A 17242-nucleotide genomic window follows, 5' to 3' on the forward strand; every position below is an offset into this window, starting at 1 on the left:
GCGACGCCGACGGCAGAAATCCGCCTTTATTGTCCATATAATTGCTATCGCAATAAAAAGTTTAAGCAAGAACAGTGAAATGCGATATTCCTGGGCATGCGCGTGCCATCTGTCTTGGTTTAAACGTTTTTTTTTCTATTCTGGAAGTAAAGTCACTTTATAGATGGACTTCTTGTTTAGTGGCTTGTGTTATCATCTCCACGTTATTCCTTGAGTCCATGAAACCAGCGTACAAGGTGCTGCACCACGATTTATCTCCGTTCATAGCTCTGACTGTTATGGCATTTTCGACTGATGGTTTCAGATCACTACGACAGCATTGAAAAGAGAGTATTTAGGCTGCATATCGCTGATGATTAAGCCGTTTCTAGATAAGTGATACTGAGGCCTCTGTATTTACATTCCAGCCAGTTCAGTCGAATAATAAAGCCCAGTGGCTTGTATTTGCTACCTTAAGCCCTTTTTCGTGCGTTTTCGGCAGTGCTGATGCTGCTGGACCGGCTAATTGCTTGCAAGACTCGCGAAACAGAGCAAAATCTATAGAGACACTGACACGATAGACACTGACAAATGATAAACGAATGAATTCTGGGTTTTTACATGACAAAACCACGATTTGATTATGAGGCACGCCGTAGTGGGAGACTCCGGATTAATTTTAACCGCCAAATTTTAACCAAATTTTAATCTTTAGCGTATCCCAAATGCACGGGACACTGGTGTTTTTGCATTTCGCCCCCATCGAAATGCGGCCGTCGTGGCCGGCATTTGATCCCGCGACCTCGTGTTTAGCAGCACACCACCATAGCCGCTAAGCCAGTACGGCAAATACTGACAAATGATGATGACGATGTGTAATAGGAATAAGTCTACTATGTAGCGGGGCAGTGTCACGTGTACGTCAATAAGCTTGTCCTTTTGACAAACGCTCCACAAACACGGACTGCAGAGTTCGATTTGCGGCTGGCAACATGTTTCAGAGTTGATGCGGGTTTCAGCGTGGTCAAGGGGCCCCGAGCTGTGGCCAAAGAGTCATGTGTATGCAATGTTCAATCATGTGCATGCAAGATTGTTTAGGTCGATCTTACCTGTGGAACGAAGCCGCTGCTTCCAGCCCGTCACGGCTTGGCTCGCACTCTTGACCATTCCGTCGATGCCCGTCACGCAGTCCGGGACTCGCAAACGTAGGAACTGCATGCAATATGTAGATCGTGGACGGCTTCGTACACCGCTGGCTTCTTCTTCGACGTGGCTCTCCGCAGGTCCATCCAATTCATCGGAGCCAAGCGCCGTCAATTGTGTCTTGAAGCCACACAGCGTCGACTCCCCCCCCCCCCCCCCCCCCGCCTCCTCCTCTGCCTGCGCGTTGTACTATCAGCTTAAATTGAAGCGCGAACAGGAAATACGTAATGGATAAGAACGTAATTACATGGAAGTTCGGCGTGTAGCCGCTCTGCAGCCTGAAGTAGACCCAAGTACACGTTTTTTAATCTGAATTAAGCCGCTGTTACACATGTGGGTGAACCGGAAAGTGCAACAACGCATTGTTGTCGTTTCTGAATTGTTCGCGTTTGAAAGTATATTGATGACGCCTGCACTGCCTCCTAGGTTGCCCAATATACGCACACGTTGCCGGAGTATGGGATATAGATGGAAACAGGAACATGCGCATGATAAAAGCGCACGCGCTCCGCTCACGCAGCTGCATACGTGTATAGAGGTCACCGTGTCTGGTGAACAAAAAACACACAATAGTTCAGGAAGTCGCGCCGTGGGCAGCTATAACAAGTAGATGCGCACGGATTCCACGGGGCAGCGTGCTCTATCCACGCTACGCAATTCTTGGAAGTGTAGGTACGGGCGCGCACACTGCTTCGCTCTTCATTTTAACGAGATCTCCCTGCCTGGCCGTCACCATAACGCCCTCTGGGCTTTATGGTCGTCTTGAACACGCGTGAAGCCCCCTAAAAAGCACCGCAGAAGCTGCAGCTGTATGTGTCCTTGTAGTCGCTCGGAACAGCTAAGAAAAGAGCTGCTCTCTGTCCGATGCAAAGGTCTTAGTCTTTATGTATAAGGCCCAGTGCCATGAAGCTTTGTAAGAGTGAAAGAGGCAAGAAATCCAGCACATCCAAAGAGTTAGAATCTGTACACATCAAAGCTTTGTGTGAGGGCATAAAGAGTCGAAACACGAGTACACAAGCGCATGCACGCACGCACCTCCCCCCCCCCCCCCTACACACACACGTACACACACACACACACAGATACACAAGCGCGGGCGCTCACAAATTATTCTGAGCATTTTGTTAAGCGGAGTTGCTGACTACAAGCAAGTACGACGGAGCCTTCAACGCATCATGATTTCAGAGGCAGCATGCGCATACGTATGTCATCATCATCATCATCAGCCTATATTTATGTCCACTGCAGGACGAAGGCCTCTCCCTGCGATCTCCAATTGCCCATGTCTTGTGCTATCGTATTCCAACTTGCGCCTGCAAATTTCCTAACTTGCTCATCCCACCTGGTTTTCTGCCGCCCTCGACTGCGCTTCCCTTCTCTTGGTATCCATTCTGTAACCCTAATGGTCCACCGGTTATCCATCCTACGCATTACATGGCTTGCCCAGCTCCATTTCTTCCGCTTAGTGTCAACTAGAATATCGGCTATCCCCGTTTGTTCTCTGATGCACACCGCTCTCTTCCTGTCTCTTAACGTTAGTCCTAAGATTTCTCGTTCCATCGTTCTTTGTGCGGTCCTTAACTTGTTCTCGAGCTTCCTTGTTAACCTCCAAGTTTCTGCCCCATATGTTAGCACCGGTAGAATGCAATGATTGTACACTTTTCTTTTCAACGACAGTGGTAAACTCCCAGTCAGGATTTGGCAATGCCTGCCGTATGCACCCCGACCCAATTTTATTCTTTGTGTAAATTTCTTTCTCATGATCAGGGTCCCCTGTGAGTAATTGACCTAGATAAACGTACTCCTTTACTGACTCTAGCAGCTGACTGGCGATCCTGTATTCTTGTTCCCTTGCCAACCTATTGAACATTATCTTTCTCTTCTGCATATTCTTTTTCAACCCAATTCTTACACTTTCTAGATTAAGGCCCTCAATCATTTGTTCTAATTCGTCTCCATTGTTGATGAATAGGACAATGTCAACTGCAAACCGAAGGTTGCTGAGATATTCGCCGTTGATCCTCACTCCTAAGCCTTCCCAGTCTAAGAGCTTGAATACTTCTATAGCATTAAGTGAATAGCATTGGAGAGATTGTGTCTCCTTGCCTGACTCCTTTCTTCGAATCCATTCTGTATGCAAGAAGCGTTTACTTCTACACTACCATGCAGCTGCGGATTCGGGAAGGCGAGCTTTCTGGTTCTTTTTTTTCGTTCCCCCGCACGGCCGGCACCGCCGCGGATGCGCGCAGGCTAGCGCCATCTGTTGGTGCTGCTAGGAACACAGCGGCGTACGCGGTGTGAGCTGCGCTGTGATTGGTTAGTCTACTCGTCAAGGGAACAGCCAGGCCGCATGGCCCATGGTCAGGAGGCCCGGTGAGGTTCGCAGAGAAAAGCTTCGTCTTCATAACACTGCATAAACTCCCTAGTGGGACTTGTTTGTTGGCTTCTTATGATATATATATATATATATATATATATATATAGTCATAAACTCAGTAGTCATACGTATTCGTAAGGTATTCTCATATATACCCCCATAAGAATCTATGTATACCTAGGGAGCGCGTCGTGTCACACGTTACTGACAGACAGACGGGCAGATTTCCGAGGTAAGCAGCCCTAGAATGCTTAAGCATTAAAAACACGTTGAATGACTGTATATACTACGGGGCGCTTACCGCCGAATGAAGGTGATGAGACGGGCGTATAGGACAGATGGTCTGCACGAGGAATTGGGAAGACGAGTATGCGAGGTCCCAAAGCTGATTTCCGCCCTCTAAAAAAAAAAAAAACTTGCACTTGGCCGCCCAACGCTTGAAACAGCGAAGCTGGGCGATCGTAGCCCAGCATTTTCTGGGTGCGCGCGAACTTTTCATCTTATTACTCATGATGATGATAATTTGTTTTCGCGCGTCTCGGACTTACGGCCGTCACTGCACGTGGCATAACAACGGCCGCTGGATAAAACAAAAAAGTTCTTTTTTTTTTATCCAGCGGCCGTGGCATAACGCAGCCTGCGACACCGCGTTCCAATGTCGACACCACGTTCCATGGGAGACCCACTCCGTGAATGCGTCTCTCTCACTCTCTCTCTCGCTATCATAGAGTGCAAAACCTCTTCACCTCCAAGAGAAAGAGCGTACGAACGCGCCAGCTGTGGACGAAGACGACGACGCTCGAACGCAATCATATGGTTCGCATAAATGCATGCTCTGTATCTATAACCTAGTTTTTTTTTGTTCTTGGGGTTACGACGCTCGCTTTGGGACCGGCGGTACGTGGGTTCGAATCCCGCCTCGGCAAGAAAGTTTAATTTCTTTTCTTTCTTGGTAGTTTCTTGCTATGCACCACAAATTACGGCTGGCTTCAACAGCTTCGCTGTTAAAATGAAGAATTCATGGTGGGGTAAGTGCAGCGGAAGCTTACTGCAGAAGGAACGCATTTACACTCTCCGAAACCTTTTGAGACGGCAGATTAAGAGATGACAGAGCCACGGCTGCTCGATCACGTGCTCTTTGGAGGCTCCAGCGGCCGTGATAAAGCATCCACTGCAAGTACTCCATTGCACCGAGCAAGTACACTCCACATATTAACTCGTCAGTCTTCAAAGTAACTTTGTTCGGCACTGGAGCCAACGGTGAATTGCTTATTTTCGTTGCCCGGTTGACCAATGTAACTTTTTAGGTGCGAAGCACCTTATGCGCCCGGGCATGTCGGTGTCTCCTGTAGTAATCGTCGTCGTCGTCGAAGTCACGGTAAGCAAGCGGCTCGTGCTTGCGCTCGGCACGCGCTCGTGCCACTGCTCCCGCGTTCGTCGTCGTCGTCTTCCACAGCTGGCTGCGTTGACCCTCATCATTCCAGCGTGGAATGTCACTTCTCTGCTGTCGTCGTAATGGGGAGGCCGCGTTTACGGGGTTATGAGCCGTTGCTTAATTAAGGCAGTATGAGCCCATTAGCGGTGCATCACTTCATGCTTCGCCCCTCCCCAGGTTTCACGTTAGTGGAGCTGCATTTCGCCCAAGGGTTCATTCGAGCACCGAGTTTTTTTATGTCCACTGCAGGACGAAGGCCTCTCTCAGCGATCTCCAATTACCCCTCTCTTGCGCTAGCTGTTTCCAACTCTCGCCTGCAAATTTTCTTTGTTCTCAATCATTTGTTGCAGTCCATCCCCAGTGTTGCTGAACAGGACAATATCATCTGCAAACCGAAGGTTGTTGAGATATTCGCTGTTGATCCTCACTCCTAAGCCTAATTCCCAGTCTAATAGCTTGAATACTTCTTCTAAGCATGCAGTGAATAGCATTAGAGAGATCGTGTCTCCTTGCCTGACCCATATATATATATATATATATATATATATATATATATATATATATATATATATATATATATATATATATATGTGTGTGTGTGTGTGTGTGTGTGTGTGTGTGTGTGTGTGTGTGTGTGTGTGTGTGTGTGTGTGTGTGTGTGTGTGTGTGTGTGCGTGTGTGTGTTTCAATCTCTCCTGTTGCAATTCTCATAATTAACTCCTAATGCTAACACATTAAAAATGGAGACAGTAGTGTTTTTTCACTCCACTAAAGTGCCGCACGCTTTTCAACTTATGACATTAAATCTGTGGTCATCGAGAATGTTGAAACAGAAAAGAAACTAATCAACCACATGTAGAGCACGTATGTGATGGACGGCATGTAAGAGCAAGGTTTCTTTTTTGCCTTATTATCATGTCTGTTGAGCAAGAGAAAACATATGTCAATAGAAAAAGACAGACGTCGTCAGGATATTTTTCAAAATTGACCGCAGATCTCAAATGCCGCACTCTCGGTTACCGCAACCATCCGTATACTTTTGGCACATATCGGCGCTGAAATGTTCCGCCTTGCTTGTCGCTTAGTTCTAATGCAATCTATGTGCACAGAATGACAGTAAGCGGACAGGCATCTGTTCAAGGAAAATGACTGGATGGGAACGAACGCTGAACTTTAAGCCACCTTTATAAAATTTGTTACTCTGTGGCGAACGGGAGTTTAGTCCACATTCCTTGCCTCAGTTATGGTTTCTATACAGGGACTTCAGTCTGATAAATACGATATCATTACTCTAGAGTTAAATCATAGTCAAAGCATAGTCATAGCAAAGTCAAACATAAATTTCCCGCAGTCGTGCTGGCATTTGTGCCATAACTTTGCGGACTCACCTGATAGCATACTTAACGCGTCATGGTCGCAAGTACAGGAATTCGATTAATTAATGGTGGCAGAGGGTAAAGTTTTGTTTTTCTTCCCTTTGTGGCAACGTTGAAGCTTAGGTTGACGAGGTTTCCTGATGACGACGTAACAAAATAGACGAACAGAAGGATGGACACAGCCAACTGACCTAAGTGGGCAATCAATCGATCAATCAATCTATCAGTCATTTATTTACCTAGCCCGGGAACAACCCTAAGGTGTGAATTCTGGCGCACGCATACATTAAAAACCAAAAACAAAAAACTGCAGGCCGGTAGAAATTAAAAAAGAAACAATGAATAAAACGAACAATTGCATGAAAAGAAGAGCGTACCTACAACAAAGCGCAAGGTATACGTACAAAAAAAAAGGAGGAGAAAGGTAGCTTAACAATGTGTGAGACTATGACACAACAAGGCAAAGCTCGGAAAAGAACAACGACAGCGAGTTATGAAAAATATCAAGATCATGAAAATAAGAGTTATAAAGACGGTACTCTGCGGACATTTGGGTGTTGGGGACGGCAGGCAGGAAAATGCAAAGGTCTATGTTCTCTGGTGATCTTGCGCGGAATATGAAACATGATACAACTCAGACGTTCGGGCAGGTGAGGATACCGTGAAGAAGTTTGAAAAGAAACAGAAGACGAGCGCGATTACGTCGGCAGCGAAGTAAGGGCAATAACAATAATCCAACAGGGCTAGAACAAGGTCCAGTGTCCCTGTTAGCAAAGCGGTGATGATATGTGCTTAGAAAAACTTTTTTCCTGGTCCCGATCTATAACGTCACTATTGGATCTAGAAGTGCCAGTCCAGGCGACCGACGCTTATTCGAGTTGAGGAAGACAGGTTGTTGTGTACAACTTAATTAGAATTGACGAAAGGAAGGAGGAATAGACGGCAAATACAGGGAGGTTAGCCAGTTCTCAGACCGGCTGGCTACCCTGTGCTGGGGAAGGGGGTGAGGGGAATAAAATATAATGGAAAATAGACGTTACAAAAAAATGAAGATTACGACACTGCTCAAAGTATGTCTCTAAGACCATGTAGTTCTCCGCAAGAAGCGCAACAACGCTTTCAAAGCCTTCTGTGCTGAGGATGGTCTCGGCCAGTGTCCCAGGACCCATTCCTCCGACAAAGGGCGTTTGTCAAGTCCATCTAACCCTCTTGAAAGTTCTTTCCTGGGCGCACTGAAGCGGGGACACTCACAGAGAAGGTGGGCGATTGTTTCCTCGCAGCTACAGTTATTGCGCGTAGGGCTGTTGGCCATTCCGATCCGAAATGAGTAAGCATCTATGAAGGCCACGCCAAGCCACAAGCGGCACAGAAGCGTCTCCTCAGCTCTAGATATTCCTGACGGAAGACGCAGCTGTAGATTCGGATCTAAGTTGTGGAGACGAGTGTTGGTAAATTCCGTCGAGATCCACTGCGCAAGTGCGAGTTCACGTGCGAGCGAACGAAGCCCTATAGCTGCGTCTGTTCTGGATAGCGCTATAGCTACACAGTGAAGACCATCATGAGCAGATCGGACGGCCTAATCTGCACGGTCGTTTCCGTAGATACCGCAATGGCCCGGTATCCACTAATGCGCTATGTTGTGTTTTTTTCTCTATTGCGTGATGATGTCAGAGACTAATTGTTCATTCGGTCCATGACTAAATGGTGACATAATTCACTGGAGAGCGGCCTTGGAGTCGGAAAAGATACACCATGCCTGAGAGGGCTCTTCAATTAAGAACTCTAGAGCAGCACGGAGGGCAGCGAGTTCTGCAGCCGTCGATGGTGTTGAATTTTATGGTGACGGACTTCGCGGAAACAACCACTGCTCCTGCTGAGCTTGCAGAAGAAACTTAACTATCCGTATAAATGTGAAGGCGTTCGCGTGTTGTAAGGCTAAATATGACGACTGTGTTTTCTATTGGATTACTGGAATGTTTAGGAGGGCTTCGAGAGGATGTAGGCACCACAACGGTAATGGTGGTCTTGCCGCAGGCGTTCGAGGGAAGCACTGCACGATGCGAAGCAATAATATCGCTGAACGCAGTGTGTGGCCTAGAAGCAGGAAGTGAGGCGAGGTGGTGTGATGGAATTCGGGCGAAATGTCAGATGTGCAATCTTAAGGCATCGACGCGAACATATGTCGTGATTGGGTGATCACGCGCGATGACGACAATCGCTGCTGAAGATGCACATCTCCGAAGACCAAGGCATATTCTGAGTGCTTGAGCTTGAATCGACTGAAGGGCGCGTACGAGCGATGCTTCAACTTTATACAGCCCTCTTCCTTGAGTTCATGTGCTACAGCTTACCTGTGCTGGGTAGGATAATAGAATTATCTCGATAGTCTGCAAACATATCCAAGGGAACCCCTTCCCCCCATTGCAACGTGTTTAGTGTGAGCTGAATTAACATTATTATTTTTAGTAGTAGTAGTAGTAGTAGTAGTAGTAGTAGTAGTAGTAGTAGTAGTAGTAGTAGTAGTAGTAGTAGTAGTAGTAGTACACTATAATAATAATAATCATATAAAATTTCTTGTGGGGAACTCTTGAGCCTGTCTGCATGGCACTGATTAACTGTATACCAACACAGCATTTCAAGCATACGGGAACACTCCCGCAATCTCGAAGAAGTGCGCTGCATAGCTACAGGCGACCACAGCGCAGTCCGCTGTTTCAGTGGGACCGTCTGAGACTTGGTAAAGTAAATCAGTCATCCACTCATCCAGTTCATTTGGGGCGCAGCCATGAACGTTTCCGAGCTTCTGCTACTACAACCTCAAATTAAAGTTACTGTATATGGCTCCCGCAGAGAGCCATATACAGGAGCCATAACTTACTGTCGTTTCGCTAGTGTTTCACAAATGAAAAAAAAAAAAAAAACATAGACCTCCAAGGGGGGCTGCGACAAAAGACGCTCCGACCGAGGTGCTCAAGCAAGCCGAACTACCTATAACCCCGAATTCAGAAAGGCATCTTAACTTAAATTAAGCCCAAGCTTGACGTGATCGAAAGGACATCTGTCGGGAACGCGCCGAAATAAACGCCACGAGCGTCGCGGGCACGTTACGCGAGACGTCACTTGGCAGAAAAATCGATCATGGACTGAATACAAGGGGGGATTAATTCGTGGTAAGCATTAGCCGTCGATCGTCTCCATAACAGATACTTCACTGTACAGATCATCACTATGTGGTTACCTGTTGTAACTATTTTCCTTGTAGTTCCGTCCACTCCTCTCTCTGCAACGCCAAAAGGCATTGAGAGTAAATGAAATGAAACGAAACGCTCTTCTTACCATCACGACGTCCGGTAAGTCTCATCGTCGGCACGGCTTCCGGCGAGCGCTCGAGCGACGCGTCGTCAACGTTTCCCGAAGCAACCTATCGAAACGACGTAAGCCTACGCGCTATACGCCAACGCAACGACACCTCCTTTTCTTGCCCGCACGCGAACCATGTCAAAGCGCGACTGAGATGCACCTCGCACAGGCATGCGTGGCACATAGTGGGCCATGCTACTACACGCACCAACCCGCTCGTATACGTGAGGCGCCGTGGCTATAAGGACTCCCGAGCGTGCTTTTTTTTTTTTTTTACGTGCATCTATTATTGACACACGGATAGGGGGCCATCTGCGACGGTCAATCGTTACTCGGCCACTCGCGAGTATATAGACCGCGATAGGCCGTGGGGCACGACATTCATATTTGGCTTTATTAGGTTGACCAAGCGATAAGAAAAAAAAAGCGAGACCGAATAAAAGGAGCGAAGCAACTCCTATTGTGGGTTGGAAAGGAGTCATTATTCATTGGTCACGGCACCAGTTCTCCCCTTCTATTCTCCTTCTACCCTCCCCCCCTCCCCTCCGTAAAATAAAAAAAAAGTCGAAAGAACTGCCACTCGAACTTTCTGCCTAACAAGATTGTGTTAAAGTAACTAGCACCGAATTTCAAGAGATCTTCAATATAAAATTTGTTGAGGGCTTTAGAATGTCTAAGGATTTTCGAAAAGGAAGAAAATGCTTCGCTTGCAGCTCTAAAGATACAACGTGCCGGGCAGCACACAGGCTAGGTGTTTTTCGTTTACACGGAACTTTTGTTGCTGTTGTTGTTTTGTTGTTGTTGTTGTGGTGTTGTGTCGTAGTGTTACCTTTTTTTGCAGTTTTGTGGGTGTTTGTGTATGATGTTCTACTACTACTGTATCGGCTGATCTTGATTGTCGTTTCGATTCGGGTTTAAACATTATCTCCATAATGCACGTACTGGTACGCTGCTTGTGACTTAAGTAAAGCATTTGATGTAGTTTCCCATGAGATCGTCATGGCGAAGCTAATGCAAATTGGCATACCTTTTCCTATTACTACCCTGGCATCAAATTACCTAAGCAATAAATCGTGCTTCGTTGACATTAATGGACCGATTTCTATCGTCTACGAGGTTACTAGCGGAGTTCCTCAAGGATCTGTTCTTGGCCCTCTTCTCTTCCTACTATTCATAGATGACATTTTGTCAGCACTTCAACACTCTTCATTTCTTCTATTTGCGGACGACTTAAACCTGTGTAAGACTGTCAACAGTCTTTTCAGACAGACATTTCTTCACTCTCAAAATGGTGCAGCAAAAATAAGCTACTCTTAATTGCTTCCAAAATCGTATTATTATGTTATACGCGGAAAACACGCCATGTGCCATCTCCATAAGCCCTTCAAGAGGCTGCACTGCCTGGGGTCGTTGAAATGAAATATCGTTGTATGTACTTTGACGAAATGTTTCACATGCTAAATATGCGAAACAATGCACCCTTCGCGCTGTGGGGAATTGTTTGTCGTATATCTAATGACTTCCACTCCGTTGTTGCTTTCCTGAAATTGTATTCTACTGTGTGCCTTAAACTACTAGAGTTGTAGTTTGGGGCGGAACGTGTAAATCTAATTCTAACCTCACTGAAACGCGACCAGAATAAATTGGTATCTATATTCAAGAACCGCTTTTGCCTATCTGGCGACCATTGCCCAGCCCTCTCAATTATACCTCACCTCACACCTCTAAAATCAGGTCGTATTAAATCAGACCTTTTGTTCCTCTATAAGGTGGTCCATGACATTATACATTGTCTTAAAGCTGATTGACAATGCGCAATTTTCGGTGCCGCAAAAGTATATACCAGGCAGCATTCCGCGTTTTCTGCGCGGCCTTGTTCCATTAAAGACTGTCCTATTGCTCGACTCCAAAAACCATGTAATAAGTATTCTGGCTGTACTGGCATACTTCAGAGTTCATTCCTTGTGATTTGTATATTGTATGTCTATAATCATGTTCTATGTCTAACTCCATTTTACGCCCTACTTCTCCTCGTTTTCTGTTTCTTTATTTGTTTCTCTATCTCACTTTGCTTTGTCTGCCCCATTTGTCTTCTCTTGTGTATTACTCTTAAAGTGCACCAGTGCCCTGGGCACTATAATAAACTTTTGATTGATTGATTGATTATTATTATTATTATTATTATTATTATTATTATTATTATTATTATTATTATTATTATTATTATTATTATTATTATTATTATTACTATTTCTTCTAGCGGTGCCTAACTAAAGATTATCATTATTATAATACTATCACCTAATTTCAAAGGATTCCCTACAGAAACATCACAGACATCTATAAAAGGTCGAAAGAAAGAATATTCGAGAAAGCAATAATCTTTTTTCGGTTGCAGCTTTAAAAACACATTATCGCGGACAGTGACGCATCCGAGACTTCATTTCCGGTTATGGTTCTGTCTGCGTGCTGTTGATTTCGGGACGGTGTCATGCGCCTGCTTGCATATACGCATATGCCTCTTCAAACTGGTCTCACAGGAATCAACAAAATTTCGCGGTAGGTGCTCTGACGCCCACATTTCCCTACCCCAATTCTTGACCGCGCCGCTAATCTTGGGCCTTGGTTTCTTTCTTTTTCTGTTTTTTTTTTCTTTTTTTTGCAGAATTGACACTTAGCCCTTACCTAAGTTGACGGGTTCTAGTGACAGTCTGCGAGGCAGGACATTCACATTGGACTCATTTCGTTTCAGGGCCTAGCAGAGACATATACGCTCACTCTCCGCCAAGGTCACCCAGTTCAACGACTGATCGCGGAAGGAAGAGACATGATTCTGCAGCATCATCGGAACTCGTCCTCACGTCAGGTCAGAAGGTCATGTAAGCATTACTGCATGCATCTTTTGCGATCAACCGGCTTGTGATATGCACTTATAATGAAAACACCTTCCTGTATTTTTTTTTCACCTTTCTTCCTTTCTGCCCCATTTTTACCCCTTTTTCCTCACCACTATGTACGGTATAGGGTAACCGGAAACTCTCATCTAGCTAACCGGACTTTCCATATTTACGTACTTGTTGACTTGTATAGCTTTACTAATGAGTTTCTAAGGCTGTCAAAAAACCTTCTTTTCAAAAGATACTGAACTTCCATTGATATTGTTGTAAGTGTCCTTCCGGGAGGCCGCAGGTAAAGAAAGCGGAAGAGAGAATAAGCTCATTCATTATGCTCTGGAAAGGGCCATTACTCATCGCTCGCAGACAACAGTGTTCTGGGAAACGCAAGGCAACATCAATGGAACTTTCTACGCGAACGTTATTGCAGTGCGTGCAGTTTCTACCGGTTTTCGATAGGTTTTCAGTAGAGAAGCTGCTAAGGAATATAAAAGGCACGAACGAATCCAACTAAAAAAGAACCGTATTCATTCATTCCAACGCTAGAATAAGCCGTCCCGGAAACGGTTTTCGAAAACAGCAACGGAACATTTAGCCAAGCCGGTATGTTATCGTGATAGCCCGTAAGGTAAAGCATTAAAATACAGGCCTTTTTTTTTTTTGGTACGCAGGTTAAACATATACCAGAGTCCTTCCATGTTGCAAAGCATGGAAGGACTCTGCATATACACAGATAGGGATGAGTAATTGTCCATGTTGTGTTTTTAAAGGTGCATTACTCATCCGTCGTAAAAGCGGGGTCCAGAACAAAAAAAAAAAAAAAAAAGGGGGGGGGGGGGAATTTGTTTACGAGCCTGCCTTACGTCTTTCCCTGTCTCTGTTACTTTCTTTGCTCTTTTCTATCGACCGTTTCCCTACTAGCGCCGAATATCAATGTTCTCAACTGAAAACTTATTGAAGGCTGAAGGACGTCCAGTAGAGAAAATTTTGAAATGAACCAGAATATTTCGGTGACACAAAAAAAAATAATAATAAAACCGTCCTTGCCTTGCTTCTTTAGAATTGGCGCTTGAGTTTTAACCACTACAGCATTTACTTTCTCAAGAACGAAACTGCCATAATAGCTCATTTTTATGACGTGACATGTTTCAATCACGTGGTTCGAGCGTAGAAATATGTCTCCAAATATTGTGGGAAATCTAACTCCGTAAAAATGATGATGGGGACGTAGACTAGTCTACCGCCATATATATGTTGTGAGGAGGTCTTATCATAAGCCGAAAATAAGTGACGATCATTTAGAATGGAATGAAGTCGTCGAGATATCTTCAGGGGTTACGCAGATTCAGTAATTAGGCAGACGTACAAAATACAGATGCAAGAGGAATGAAAAGGACAACACAAACGTACTTCTATCAACTGAAAGGTCCCGCAGCGGCAACCTTCAAGGTACCGTAAATCCCTGCCAACTTGCTCACTTTGTTGTTCTACGATATTGACGCTTTTCGCGGAGCAGTTTGCTCCGTAGGAACGAGATGGCGCTGTCGGCGGCGCACCGAACGTTGCCTCAGCGAAAGCGCACAAATACGAAACCATTACAACTTCTGCCCTGCTTCTACGCGATGAGCTGTCGGAAATCCAACTGGGTGTTCGCTAACGCACTGCGCTCTATTCATGCTCTAAAATGTGGAGCGGTAGAGGGAAGACGTGCAGTGTAGTCGGCTGCAAAAAGTTACAGGCATATGAAGAAATGGAATGAATCTGTATGCCCCAGTTCACGGACTGCTGTTACTTAAGAACTGCCCGCGTTGCCGGCCCTTCGCAAAACACGGCCTTTCCCCGATTATAAAACACTCACTCATCCGCCAGCGTTGTATCGCTAACTTCCAAAGAAAGGGCTTCAACCCCAGAACGACGTCAAACGAGTGAGTACCTCTTGTTACACTGTGACAAAGGGAGTAGTGCCGCTTCCTGACATATTAAGTTTCTCGCGCGTTATCACACGCATCTAGCCCGACTCACACGGAAACCCTACGCCTACCCTATCGCCAACGTATCACGAATACGGGAATGGGCGCACATTTCAATCAATGCTCCAAAGCATGGGTGACGCAGACTACACCTACATCACACGAATGTTCAAAGCTGACTGTTTCGTGGCGGTCCACAGAGTAAGCGAGTGACTATCGATTATACGTTTTTTTTTTCTACAAGCTATTACAGATACAGAACATCTATGCTCTAAGCCCTCGTGCTCGGCAAGAACAAATCTGTTGGAACTATAGGCACAGCCGCGAGCGATTAAAGGCAGAAAATAAGCAATGAGATAAAGTGACCACACTGATGAACTTTACTGAGTCATCAACATGACAAGTCGCTTCAAAGTGTTTGCCATATAAATAACAAAGAGCAAAACACACTAATTCTGATTTAATTCATAATCGGAAGGTTTGGACAGCGTGCAATACGTTTCTAGCGCCGCTTTTAGTACAAACACCGTATACGCTGCTCGCGCCATTTGGACAAGGCGTAATGAGTTCAGAAGGCGCTTACATGTCCTCTGTAGGCCAAAGCTTCGTGTCGTTCACCAAGTCACCGTCCGCGATATCCGCCAATTCAGCGAGAGGTTTGCTGAGCCGCACCAGGCGTCATGCCCATCTATTGTAAACAAGGAGGCGACGGAGGCAGCTGAGGCAAGCAATGGACGCCTCACCACGTCATCAAACATGGCGGGACCCACGGGATCGCCGCGAAAAGGCTCAATAGGTGTTTTCACAATAGTCCGCCCGAAGGGGGGGGGGGGGGGGCGGCACACTAGAATTAGGCTAGAATTGGTGGTGTCCCATTCCCACGCCCCATATAGGGTGGCGCCCTCTGAACTTAAAATGCAGATCTGAAAGGCTATGCTTTTGCTAGTCGAATGCGGCCGAAGCGATTTCGACAGCCCGGAAACACGTCATATATAATCGGATTTTGGACACCAACTATACTGTCCGCAAGAGGAAATTCTAGCCAATCCCGATGCGGGACATATTATTGGTGAAGGCGGTCGGCCAATGGCACGGAACCCTTACGCACGAAAAGCTTTCTGAATGGCCCTAGGTCTTCATTGGGTAGAATCATTTCCAGGTCTTTTCCGATTGCCCTGGCAGTGCGGCGTAGGCCAGGTGAGACAGCAAGCTAAGCAATAGTTCAAGACCATACCTAATTCCAGCAGTAACTATAAGCGTTGCTGCTAGTGTGAGCAAGCTCTGATGACGATAATGAAGCCATGCTATCGCTACGTATACACTAGACCCATTCCCGTAATATATATTTAAAGCTTTCTTTCACTCGGAGGCTTTACAAGTGCAATCCTCAAATGGCACAAAAGGAGGCAGACATAAGATAAGCGTTAATGCTTCGTCTGCCTTCTTTTGTCTCGTCTTAAGCTGTGAACCTGCTGGTTTGGGGAAGACATATTAACAGATTAACAGCGAAATTACCGACGAAGACAACAGAGATGACAGGACGTCACCTTTATTGTCTTCGTCGGCAATACCGTTGTTAATCTGTTAAGTTATGGGCTTATGAAACCAGGGCCGCTTATTTGTAACGATTCTTTCCGCTTGAGTCTGTGCGACTGTTGTCTTCGGCCGTTCACTGCCAGCTGATAAAATTGCACTGGGCATCAATTGGGATAAATTCCCGTTGATAGCACCGGTAGAGCGCTGCTCTGACCACTGACGAAGAGCGAAAAGGAATAGCATCAGAAAAAGCATCACTGCAACATCGCGATCCAGAAAGCCGAAACTATAGCCCAGCAACAAGTTCTATTAATCTATCTTCCATGTCATTTCATAGAGCACTGCCAGAACACTCCAAGGCGACCCAGTCGAATACATACCGTTACTTTGAAAGTCAATGTCCGAGACCGAGAAAATGTAAGCGATCCATACCACGTGACCTTCGAGTGCACCCAGCGCCAATCACCACCACCACGGGCATTCTTTGTTGCGACGTTCTCAAAACCACGCACGCGAGCGCGCGCGGCGAGCCAGACGCATGCAAGTGTAGCTTCGCCGCTTGCCTCGCAAGAGTCGATGAGAGCAGACATTGATTGAACAGTGCGCGCTCTTCTGTAGACGTGATTCACGAACGTAACGAGGGCGTCCCATTGTTTACAGGCAGGGAAAGTGGGTCGGCGGCCTCCATCTGCTGCCCGCAAGCAGCTTGCCCGCGCCCTCTTTAAGCGTGCTGCAGTTGTTTTATTTAATGTTAGAATATTTTTAATTGGTGGCGGCACATGGCACAATCACATTCCTTGAGCTAGATTATTCGAAGGTGCGGACATTGCTTGCTCGAGATATGGATGCACACAACTTACCAATTAATTATGCTTTAGATAATTAACGTTTCAACAAATCGCAATTGAGATACACTGAAATTAATTAAAAAATGGAGCCAGTGAGTTCGGAAGATGTGTCCACTTAGCCGAAATTCGGAAGCTGGCACCAGTTTCGAGGTATGCGCTCTTGAATTGTACGACAAAAGGCATTGCTCCTAAATTAGTGCTGCTCTACTTACCGGGGTTCTGTTAATAAAGCAAGTGGTATACAACAGTTTTTGTTAATGCATT

General features: G+C 45.8%; 1 protein-coding gene across 1 annotated transcript in view; it reads right to left on the reverse strand.

Annotated features, from left to right (window-relative positions):
• LOC119463345 (transmembrane protein 45B) overlaps window positions 1-16646 on the reverse strand; it is a 128849-nt gene extending 112203 nt beyond the window's left edge. The window contains exon 1 of the mRNA XM_049655359.1: window positions 16511-16646. The gene's annotated coding sequence lies outside the window, so the exon portion shown is untranslated. The remainder of the gene's footprint in view (window positions 1-16510) is intronic.
• Between the last annotated feature and the right edge of the window lie 596 nt (window positions 16647-17242).

Source organism: Dermacentor silvarum, chromosome 9 (assembly GCF_013339745.2).
Source record: "Dermacentor silvarum isolate Dsil-2018 chromosome 9, BIME_Dsil_1.4, whole genome shotgun sequence".
In the NCBI taxonomy this organism is placed as follows: Eukaryota; Metazoa; Arthropoda; class Arachnida; order Ixodida; family Ixodidae; genus Dermacentor; species Dermacentor silvarum.